This window comes from Giraffa tippelskirchi, chromosome 11, assembly GCF_054371585.1.
Source record: "Giraffa tippelskirchi isolate mGirTip1 chromosome 11, T2T-mGirTip1v1.2.pri, whole genome shotgun sequence".
Lineage (NCBI taxonomy): Eukaryota > Metazoa > Chordata > Mammalia > Artiodactyla > Giraffidae > Giraffa > Giraffa tippelskirchi.
Genome location: NC_137285.1, coordinates 91771578 through 91782930, shown reverse-complemented (window position 1 = coordinate 91782930; position 11353 = coordinate 91771578).

Below are 11353 nucleotides of genomic sequence, written 5' to 3'. Positions count from 1 at the left end.
TGCTGTACAGCAGAAATGGGCACAACATTGTAAATCAACTATAAGGCAATTAGGAAAATGACTGAAGAGGCAAGCACAGGGCTTGGGGCACGGAGCACGCGCCTTCACGTTCAGCGGATTACCCGCCGCGCCACGTGTAGTGCTGGGCTTGCACACCGTGAGATGAACATGCAGAAGGCGCCTCGGGACAAAGCAATGGCTGTGACAGTGACTTGTGTTCTAAATCCAGCTCCTCCACTTCAGAGCTGTGGGATCGTTCTCAAATTACACTCAGCCCTGCGTCTCCTCATTTCTCAAACGGAAACCGGCATATCTCCCTCCTACGGCCTTTGTGTAAAACATATGACATAAGATAAAGGGAGCCTGGTGGAATGATATGGGGGAAGGTCATTGGCAATGAGACTCCCTCTCTCCCCTCTCCCACGCCCCCTCCCCGCAGGCGGGCACTCCTCACACAGACCCTCCGGCTTCCTCCCCACACCCAGGCCAGGATGGAGGGGCAGAGGAAAGCCCCAGCCCCCACAGGAGGAAGTGGAAAGTCGGTGTGGGAAAGAGCCCCCCGGAGTGGCAAGGGTCTCCCCATCCGAGGATGAGAAACTGCTGGCGGAGGAGATCCGGGCCTGCTTCCTGACCCCCAGCCCCACACCCCACGGGAGCTCTGGTTTCTCCTCTCTGTTTCTGGGAACTGCGCCTGCAAATATTTCTCTCTGGATTCATCTGCACTTTCAAAACCTCTGAATTCAAATGTTCTAAACTACCGTGAACTAAGAACCCAGCTGGCTCCTTGGCCACAGCAATCAGAGCTGAAAAAGAAATAAAAGGAATACAGATAGGAAAAGAAGAAGTAAAACTCTCACTGTTTGCAGATGACATGATCCTCTACATAGAAAACCCTAAAGACTCTACTAGAAAATTACTAGAGTTGATCAATGAATATAGTAAAGTTGCAGGATATAAAATTAACACACAGAAATCCCTTGCATTCCTATACTCCAATAATGAGAAAACAGAAAGAGAAATTAAGGAAACAATACCATTCACCATTGCATCAAAAAGAATAAAATACTTAGGAATATATCTACCTAAAGAAACAAAAGACTTATATATAGAAAACTATAAAACACTGATGAAAGAAATCAAAGAGGACACAAACAGATGGAGAAATATACCGTGTTCATGGATTGGAAGAATTAATATAGTGAAAATGAGTATTCTACCCAAAGCAATCTACAGATTCAATGCAATCCCTATCAAGCTACCAATGGTATTTTTCACAGAACTAGAACAAATCATCTCACAATTTGTATGGAAATATAAGAAACCTCGAATAGCCAAAGCAATCTTGAGGAAGAAGAATGGAACTGGAGGAATCAACCTGCCTGACTTCAGACTCTACTACAAAGCCACAGTCATCAAGACAGTATGGTACTGGCACAAAGATAGAAATATAGATCAATGGAACAAAATAGAAAGCCCAGAGATAAACCCACGCACATATGGACACCTTATCTTCGACAAAGGAGGCCAGAATATACAATGGAGAAAAGACAATCTCTTTAACAAGTGGTGCTGGGAAAACTGGTCAACCACTTGTAAAAGAATGAAACTAGAACACTTCCTAACACCGTACACAAAAATAAACTCAAAATGGATTAAAGATCTAAACGTAAGACCAGAAACAATAAAACTCCTAGAGGAAAACATAGGCAAAACACTCTCCGACATAAATCACAGCAGGATCCTCCATGACCCACCTCCCAGAATATTGGAAATAAAAGCAAAAATAAACAAATGGGACCTAATTAAAATTAAAAGCTTTTGCACAACAAAGGAAACTATAAACAAGGTGAAAAGACAGCCCTCAGAATGGGAGAAAATAATAGCAAATGAAGCAACAGACAAACAATTAATCTCAAAAATATACAAGCAACTTCTGCAGCTGAATTCCCGAAAAATAAATGACCCAATCAAAAAATGGGCCAAAGAACTAAACAGACATTTCTCCAAAGAAGACATACAGATGGCTAACAAACACATGAAAAGATGCTCAACATCACTCATTATTAGAGAAATGCAAATCAAAACCACAATGAGGTATCATTTCACACCAGTCAGAATGGCTGCTATCCAAAAGTCTACAAGCAATAAATGCTGGAGAGGGTGTGGAGAAAAGGGAACCCTCTTACACTGTTGGTGGGAATGCAAACTAGTACAGCCACTATGGAGAACAGTGTGGAGATTCCTTAAAAAACTGGGAATAGAACTGCCATATGACCCAGCAATCCCACTGCTGGGCATATACACCGAGGAAACCAGAATTGAAAGAGACGCGTGTACCCCAATGTTCATCGCAGCACTGTTTACAATAGCCAGGACATGGAAGCAACCTAGATGTCCATCAGCAGATGAATGGATAAGGAAGCTGTGGTACATATACACAATGGAATATTACTCAGCCATTAAAAAAAATACATTTGAACCGGTTCTACTGAGATGGATGAAACTGGAGCCCATTATACAGAGTGAAGTAAGCCAGAAAGAAAAACAACAATACAGTATACTAATGCATATATATGGAATCTGAAAGATGGTAACGATAACCCTATATGCGGGACAGAATGAGAGACACAGATGCATGGAACAATTTTATGGACTCTGAGGGAGAAGGTGAGGGTGGGCCGTTCTGGGAGAATGGCATTGAGACATGTGTATTGTCATATGTGAAACAGAGCACCATTCCATGTTCGATGCATGTGACAAGGGCTCGGGGCCGGGGCAGTGGGATGATCCAGAGGGATGGGAGGGGGAGGGAGGTGGGTGGGGGGTTCGGGAAGGGGAACACATGTAAACCCATGGCTGATTCTTGTCAATGTATGGCAAAAACTATTACAATATTGTAAAGTAATTAGCCCCCAAGTAAAATAAATAAATTTATAAAAAAAAAAAAAAAAAAAAAAATAAAGGTCACCTTAAAATCTTTACAAGCAAAGGAATTTGGTGTTCCTCCGAACGCTGTGTCCCTAATAATAACACTCCTGGGCACTTGTCTCTCTTTCGAAATGCTTTCCCTGACCTCATCTCTTCTGATGCTCTCAAAACACCACAAAGTAGCCAGGCGGGGCAGGTATTACCAGCCCCAGTTTGCAGATGAAGACACAGAAGCTCAGAAAGTTTGCATTTCATAGAGCTCCTCAGTAACAGAAACAAAGTCATCCCAGGGTTCTTTCTTCCATACAGGAAGCCATGTGGCTTTGAGGGACAAACACCCTCTGGGCAGCTGCCTTGCAAAGGGATCCCAAACTTGGGATGCAGACAGCACAGGGAGGTGCATATCAGACTCCATCATCTGTGTGACCCCAGATGAGATGCTGTCTAGGGCTCAGTTTTTCTCTTTACCAAACGGGAACAAGACCCTGTGCTGAGATGATGGCATTTTGTAAAAGTCAAACAAGATGATGCCAAGGAGAGTTGCTTTCAGAAATGGCAGAGCAGCTGTATCGAGGGCTGAGGATGGCTTGGGTTGTTGGGGATGCCATTGCTATTAGGAACAGCTACTTTGCTGGCTGGATTTCCCAGGTGGTGCTAGTGGTAAAGAGCCCACCTGCCAATGCAGGAGATGTAAGAGACTCAGGTTTGATCCCTGGGTCAGGAAGATCCCCTGGAGGAGGGCATGGCCACCCACTCCAGTATTCTTGCCTGGAGAATCCCATGAACAGAGGAGCCTGGCGGGCTACAGTCCATGGCATCGCAAAGAGTGTTGGACACGACTGAAGTGACTATGCGTGTGAGCTCACTTTGCTGACTACGTGGAGGACTGAGCAGAGAGCCTGTTTCAGGGCCTGGCATGTATTAGGTATTCAATAAGTAGAACTGTTTTTATTATGTGCTGTGAATCAGTAATTCCCCATTTGGTCCTCAGTTTTATATCCCCCAGGATGATCAGGGATCCCTAACATCAGATGGAGATAGCAGAGATCTGCAGGGGTAAAAAAATGGCAATTTAACAGGTCGGTGGAATGGTGGAATGGTGATCCACACCCCCTGGCCTTATAGAGACCAGCTGACCTGAGACCAGGTCCATGGGGCTCAAAGGAAGTTCTCCTAGTCTCAAAATTCATACCATGAAATAACAGTACCATTCAGCTCCTGGGGGTCTGTGGAAAATCTCTGTCCTCACTGCCTCCTCTTCCTCCCTGCCTGCAGGTCTTAGTGTAAGTCAGTGAACAGGGACAGCAGAAATGTCTGGATCACAAATCCATACTTCTGGCATGAATGGCTTTTACTATTTTCAGAAGCTTTGCAATTCTGGGCTTAAATGAGGCTTTGGGAACTCTCTGGAATGTTCCCTATTCATGCCCCAATTAGCAGAGATAATTGAGGGTTGTTTGTGTTTGCTCCTCCTCGTGGCCAGGCTGGGGCCATCTGTAAACAAGAACCAGAGTGGTCACGGGTCTGTTATACTGACATTGGTGTTCAAGGGTTGGAGAACATTCATGCAACACATTTTTATTGGGCCCTACTTTGAACTCAGAACTAAGCTGGGTTCTGGGAATACATCAATAAAAATAGGGTGCCTGACCTTAAGAAGTTAGAGAATGCTAATAATTGGCCAGGCAAGTGCAATTCAGTGGGATAGGAGCCCTAGAAACAAGAGAAAGAGGTTTTTAAAACACTTTTGGGATGTTTGTCAGGAAAGGCTCAAGCAAAGAGTGAAAAAGAAGAAGCTAAAGATAAGTTCCAACAGCACCGCTATTACATGTATGACCCTGGGATCTCTCCATCTCTGTGAACTCCAATTTCTTTACTAAGAGTGAAAGGGAATGGTTGCATTTTGCTATCTCTGAAATAACATAACACAAAAATTCTATGAAATTTTTAATTTAAACTTTTCAAAATATTAGTTACATGCCCAAATAAAGCCATAGTTATCAGTAAAGAATCTGCCTTCTGTGCAGGAGACCTGGATTTGATTCCTGAGTTGGGAAGATCCCCTGGAGAAGGAAATGGCAAGCTACTCCAGTATTCTTGCATGGAAAATCCCACAGACAGAGGAGCCTGCCAAAATACAGTACACAGGGTCTCAAGAGTCAGACACAGCTTAGTGACTAAACCACCACCAACCACCATCAAAATCTAAAAAAAAAAATCCCCCAAAATGTGTTTTCAAAAACCAAAAAGATTGGGGACAGGGATAATTTAGGAGTTTGGGATTAACATATACACACTACTATGTATAAAACAGATGGACAATAAGGACCTACTGTATGGCATGGAGAACTATACTCAATATCTTACAATAACTTATAAGGGAAAACAATTTGAAAAAGAATATATATGTATATTCTTTTTTCCCATATATGTATATATAAGAATATATATTACTTTTTCCCATGTTGTATAATATTGTTGTTGTTGCGCAGTCGCTCAGTCATGTCTGACTCTTTGTGACCCCACGGACTGCAGCACACCAGGCTTCCCTGTCCTTCACCAACTCATGGAGCTTGCTCAAACTCATGTCCATTTAGTCAGTGATGCCATCCAACCATCTTGTCCTCTGTCGTCCCCTTCTCCTCCTGCCTTCAATCTTTCCCAGCATCAGGGTTTAAATGAGTCAGCTCTTTGCATCAGGTGGCCAAAGTATTGGAGTTTCAGCTTCAACATCAGTATTTCCAATGAATATTTGGGATTGATTTCCTTTAGTATTGACTGGTTTGATCTCTTTGCAGTCCAAGGGATTCTCAAGAATATGAAAGCATCCATTTGAAACACAGTTTGAAAGCATCAATTCTTCGGTGCTCAGCCTTCTTTATGGTCCAACTCTCACTGCTATACATGACTACTGGAAAAACCATAGCTTTGACTAGATGGACCTTTGTTGCCAAAGTAATGTCTCTGCTTTTTAATATGCTGTCTAGGTTTGTCATAACTTTTCTTCCAAGAAGCAAGCATCTTTTAACTTCATGGCTACAGTCACCATCTGCAGTGATTTGGGACCCCCCCAAAATAAAGTCAGCCACTGTTTCCACTGTTTCCCCATCTATTTGCCATGAAGTAATGGGACCAGATGCCATGATCTTAGTTTTCTGAATGTTGAGCTTTAAACCACTTTTTCACTCTCCTCTTTCACTTTCATCAAGAGGTTCTTTAGTTCTTCTTTGCTTTCTGCCAAGAGGGTGGTATCATCTGCATATCTGAGGTTATTGATATTTCTCCCAGAAATCTGGATTCCAGCTTGTGCTTCATCCAGCCCAGCATTTCTCATGATATACTCTGCATATAAGTTAAAAAAGCAGGGTGACAATATACAGCCTTGACATACTCCTTTCCTGATTTGGAACCAGTCTGTTGTTCCATGTCCAGTTCTAACTGTTGCTTCTTGACCTGCATACAGGTTTCTCAAGAGGCACGTTAGGTGGTCTGGTATTCCCATGTCTTTAAGATCTTTACCATCTTTTAGATCTCTTTACCATCTGAGCTATATATATATATATGTATATATATATACACATATATATAATCATCAAAGTGATTCAGTTATATATTATATACATATATATACACACATCTGCAACTAGCACAATATTATAAATCAACTACCAAAAAAAGGTTATCTTGTTGAAAACAAATCAGGGAAGCAAAACAAACACCCCCCCCCCACCTTTATAACACAAAAAAGAAAAAATCCAGTGGGATATGTAAGGAACAAGAGAAAACAGAACATGTAAGCCAATAAGGAGGAAAACAGCAAAGGGCAGAGTGATGAATAGGAAGCTACAAACTGGAAAGTGTTTCCTGGATTCAACCATCAGATCAATGGAAATAGTTAAGAGAGAAATTCCACTGGGGTGGTTGAGGGAGAGACCCAGACCTCAGGGATTATAGATGGAGTGTGATGTAAACATCAACCACTCTTTCAAGAAATCTAGCTGGAAATATGACAAAATCTTAAATCTGGGTGAATAGGGTGCACAGGTGAACTCTATCCTACTCTCTTCTAGTCTGAAAAGATTCATACCTCAACTTGCATCAGCTGAAGGAAAAAAGAGCAAGAGAGTAGCAGGTAGGTTGGTTATAAGACTGGCAGAGGGTTTGTTTTTTTTAATGAGAGGGCTTGAACACATTTAAATCCTGGTGAAAAGACAGGGATGGAAATTGAAAGGGCGAGAAGGATGATTAAAGGAGAAGAAAGGAGGGGTGGAATAAAACACAAACCGAAGGAATTGTCTTAATGAGCAGAAGTACATTTTTGAGAAAGATGAGGACCATAAAAATTGTGGTGATCCCTCTTGATTGACTTTACTTTGTGAGGTAAAGGCAGAATCTTGCAGTAGAAATCATGGCCAGAGGAAAGTTCTAGAGCAGCTATAGAAAGAAACAAGGAAGGCAGAGGAAGTGCAGGTTGCAAAGACTTTCCTCCAAAGCTCTCACAGCTCTGCACCCAGCCCTAAGTTCTGCCTAGCCCAGAATAAGGGATGACCTTGTTCATTTGCCCCAATGTCTCAGGTGTAATGGCTGTGGCTTGGGACTGGGCTGCTGACTAAGCAAAAGGCTTGAGTGCTGAGTGCTGAGTGCTCATTCATTCAGTCATGTCTGACTCTTTGTAGCTCCATGGACTGTAGCCTGCCAGAGTCTCCTATCCATGGGATTTTCCATGCAAGAATATTGGAGTGGGTTGCCAATTCCTTCTCCAGGTGATCTTCCTGACCCAGGGATCAAACCCACGTCTCTTGTGTCTCCTGCACTGGCAGGCGGATTCTTTACCTCTAGAGCCACTGAATTCGGAGATCTTGGATTCACCAGCAATGACTTCAGTCTGCAGATAAGTATGATGTGTTTTTTGCCATGTTTTGAAGTTTGAGAAGAAGACAGGAGAAATCAGGTGGGCTGAAATCAGCTAGCGTTGCAATTTTGCTGGGTGAGTGCAAAAATAATGTCAACGAGATAAAGGAGCTGGGAGTGTAACAAGAAATTTAGTGATGGTCCACAGGATCAGTGCAGAGGGGAGGATGTGAAGATGGGCTGACAGATGAGCAGTGAGGAGAATAAAGGAATAGTGGACAGGGAGATCTGATAAGGTCCAAGGACAAATCCCTGGGTTGTGAAGATCCTGGAGAGAAGGAAATGGCAACCCACCCCAGGATTCTTACCTGGATACTCCCATGGACAGAGGAGCCTGGCAGGCTACAGTCCATGGTGTTGCAAGGAGTCAGACATGACTGAGCAACTCACACTTTCATTTTCAAGAACAGGTAAGATGTGTACAAGAAAGGCAAAGTTCAGGGAGGATAGAGGTTGGGATAAGAACTCATTGTGTGGTTTTAACAGCCAGGAGCGGTCATGTTTCTTTTGTAGAAGAGTTCCAGGTAATGACCAGGTCTAGGTGCGGCCACAGGAAAGGACTAAGGTAGGGTGCGGCTCAGTGGTGATGAGGCAGAGACGTGAGCTGGGGGTTGAATGACCTGCTCAGTGTGTCATGGGGCTTCTCTGGTGATGGCAGGATGAGAGCGATGAAGACCCAGGATCAGTGGTGAAGTCCTCTAGGAGTGTGAGTGAGTGTGTGTGTGTGTGTGTGTGTGTGTGTGTGTGTTTCTGCAGACCATACTATGTCCCTTGATGTCAGCTGGTATTTCAGAAAACTGAAAAATAGGAAAAGCTTGTCTTTGGAGCACTTTGCCATTTTTTATGCAGGCCTGGTTTTGACTACAGTCCTGTATCTATGACCTTTACGCAGGGGTTAGAACTCAGATGTATGTTTTGAGGGGTCAACATTTAACCCGCTGTAGGAAGCTAAGTCAGGAAATAAGCACGTGTGGATGGGGGAGGGGTGAACGAGCTTGATGTGAACCCCCGGAGGGTGGTCCACAAGTCAACGAGACAGGAAAGAGCCTCTAAAAAACACTCTCCAGGCTAAAGAACTGGCCTCTACTGAAGCTGGACACACTGCTGCGGGAATCGCTGATGCCCTTTGTGCTGGGTCTCTTACCACCCAGGACGCAGTAGGAGGTCCCTTCCCATTCTGAGATTCTGTAAGAGATCCTTCCACGTGCTGGTGCTTCTAAGGCTGTTGACTGTTTTGAATAGATAGTAAAATCGGGTGAGTAAGGAACTGAGTGAAAGCTGGCAAATAACGGTCTAGAAACATAGTTCAGTTCAGTCTCTCAGTCATGTCTGACTCTGTGTGACCCCACAGACTGCAGCAGGCCAGGCCTCCCCGTCCATCACCAACACCCGGAGGTTACTCAAACTCATGCCCATCGAGTCAGTGATGCCATCCCACCATCTCATCCTCTGTCGTCCCCTTCTCCTCCTGCCTTCAATCTTTCCCAGCATCAGGGTCTTTTCCAGTGAGTCAGCTCTTCACATCAGGTAGCCAAAGTATTGGAGTTTCAGCTTCAGCATCAGTCTTTCCAATGAACACCCAGGACTGATCTCCTTTAGGATGGACTGGCTGGGTCTCCTTGCAGTCCAAGGGACTCTCAAGAGTCTTCTTCAGCACCACAGTTCAAACGCACAATTCTTGGGTGCTTATGTCCAGAAACCTAGGAGGCCCTGCGTTTGCGTGGCTCGCTTAGGGGAGGCGCCCAAATGCAGAAACTCGCGTCTAGGAAGGGTACAAAGGACAGGCGGGTGCTGTTGGCAGCCCGGACACTCACCAGGTGGCTTTCCTTCACTTGCCTGGCCCTGGTCAGGCTACAGGTCTCCCAGCTGCATGAGAGGTGGCCGGTAAAGTGCATAGTTCTCTCCTGCTGCTCCCTGGGACCAGCAGTGGCACCTGGGGACCTGTTAGAAATAACAATCTCAGGTCCCAGAATCCCTCTCTGGCCCAGAATCCCATGTGTCAGCCGGACTTGCAGCTTAATCTGAGGCCCACTACAGAGTGGCACATGGTTAAGAGCTTAGTCTTAGGGTGGCTCAGACGTTAAAGTGTCTGTCTACAATGCGGGAGACCGGGGTTCAATCCCTGGGTGGGGAAGATCTCCTGGAGAAGGAAATGGCAACCCACTCCAGTATTCTTGCCTGGAAAATCCCATGGACGGAGGAGCCTGGTAGGCTACAGTCCATGAGGTTGCAAAGAGTTGGACACGACTGAGCGACTTCACTTAGGTATCTTAGGCATACCTTAATTTGAATTTCAGCTCTTTCTCCTGTGTGACTTTGGACAAGTTACTTAACCTCTCTGACCTCTGGTTTTCTCATAGGTAAAATGACAATAACTACTTTATAAGGGTTTCAGAGAACTGAAGAAGGTAGTATTTGTAAAGAACTTTGTATAGCAAACACCAAAAACAACAATAGCTATTGTTCTTAGGCCAGTAGTGGCCAGCAGTCTCTTGTCGTGCACTTTTAGAATAACCACTCTTATATCTGTGGCTTTAACTACCAGATGCCTGACTTACAGCCCAGGGCTGTCAGCTGAGACTTCTTGGCTGACACGGAACCTTTCCATTCAATTCTGCCCCAAATCCAGCTCTACCGATCGTGTCCATAGAATGAAGAGCTATAGACTTGACTTGGCCCAATAAATTAGATTCCATGAGGAGACTGATAAATGTTCCCTGTGGAGCTGCAAGTCAGTGACTCCAGGCCTGTGGACCAGCATGAGAGGAACAGGCTTTCCGTGGTGGCTCAGTGGTAAAAAAATATCTGCCTGAAACGCAGGACACTCAGGAGTTTCAGGTTCAATCCTTGGGTTGGGAAGATCCTCTGGAGGAGGGCTCGACAACCCACTCCAGTATTCTTGCCTGGAGAATCCCATGGACAGAGGAGCCTGGTGAGCTACAGTCCATGGGTTCGCAGAGAGTCAGACACGACGGAACTGACTGAGCACGAACCCATGAACAGAACAGTGAGGCCATACGGATCCCTGGGCGACAGGACCAGTTCCTGTGCGGGGAGTGGCCTTCACTTCCTGCTATGGACTTACTACTGTCTGTTTTTCACAACATGTTTTCTTTGAGGGATTCCCAAAGTGCTTGAAAAGTCTGTTTTGTTCATGACTCATGTGCACGAAGAACTCCTGCACAGTTTTTTTCTCTCACTTGATCATATTCTGACGGCTGTGTGAAATAGGCAGAACAGCGCATGTTGCTTTTTCATAGATGGGGAGGCTGTGTCCTTGGGGGTGAAGTGACTTGTCTAATCTAGGGTTGCACAGCTGGGAGGTGTAATAGCAGAACCACAGCTCACTCTCCTGGGTCTTGGTCTAGTTCTCTTTCAAACAGAACACAGGGCTTCCTCAAGTGGACCCAGAAGTTCTCCAAACCAGGTGACCTGAGCTCTAGAAAGAGCACATTTGTGTCTGAATTTCCCTCTTCTCTACTGAAAATTGTCTTTCTTGCTGCTATTTGATCTA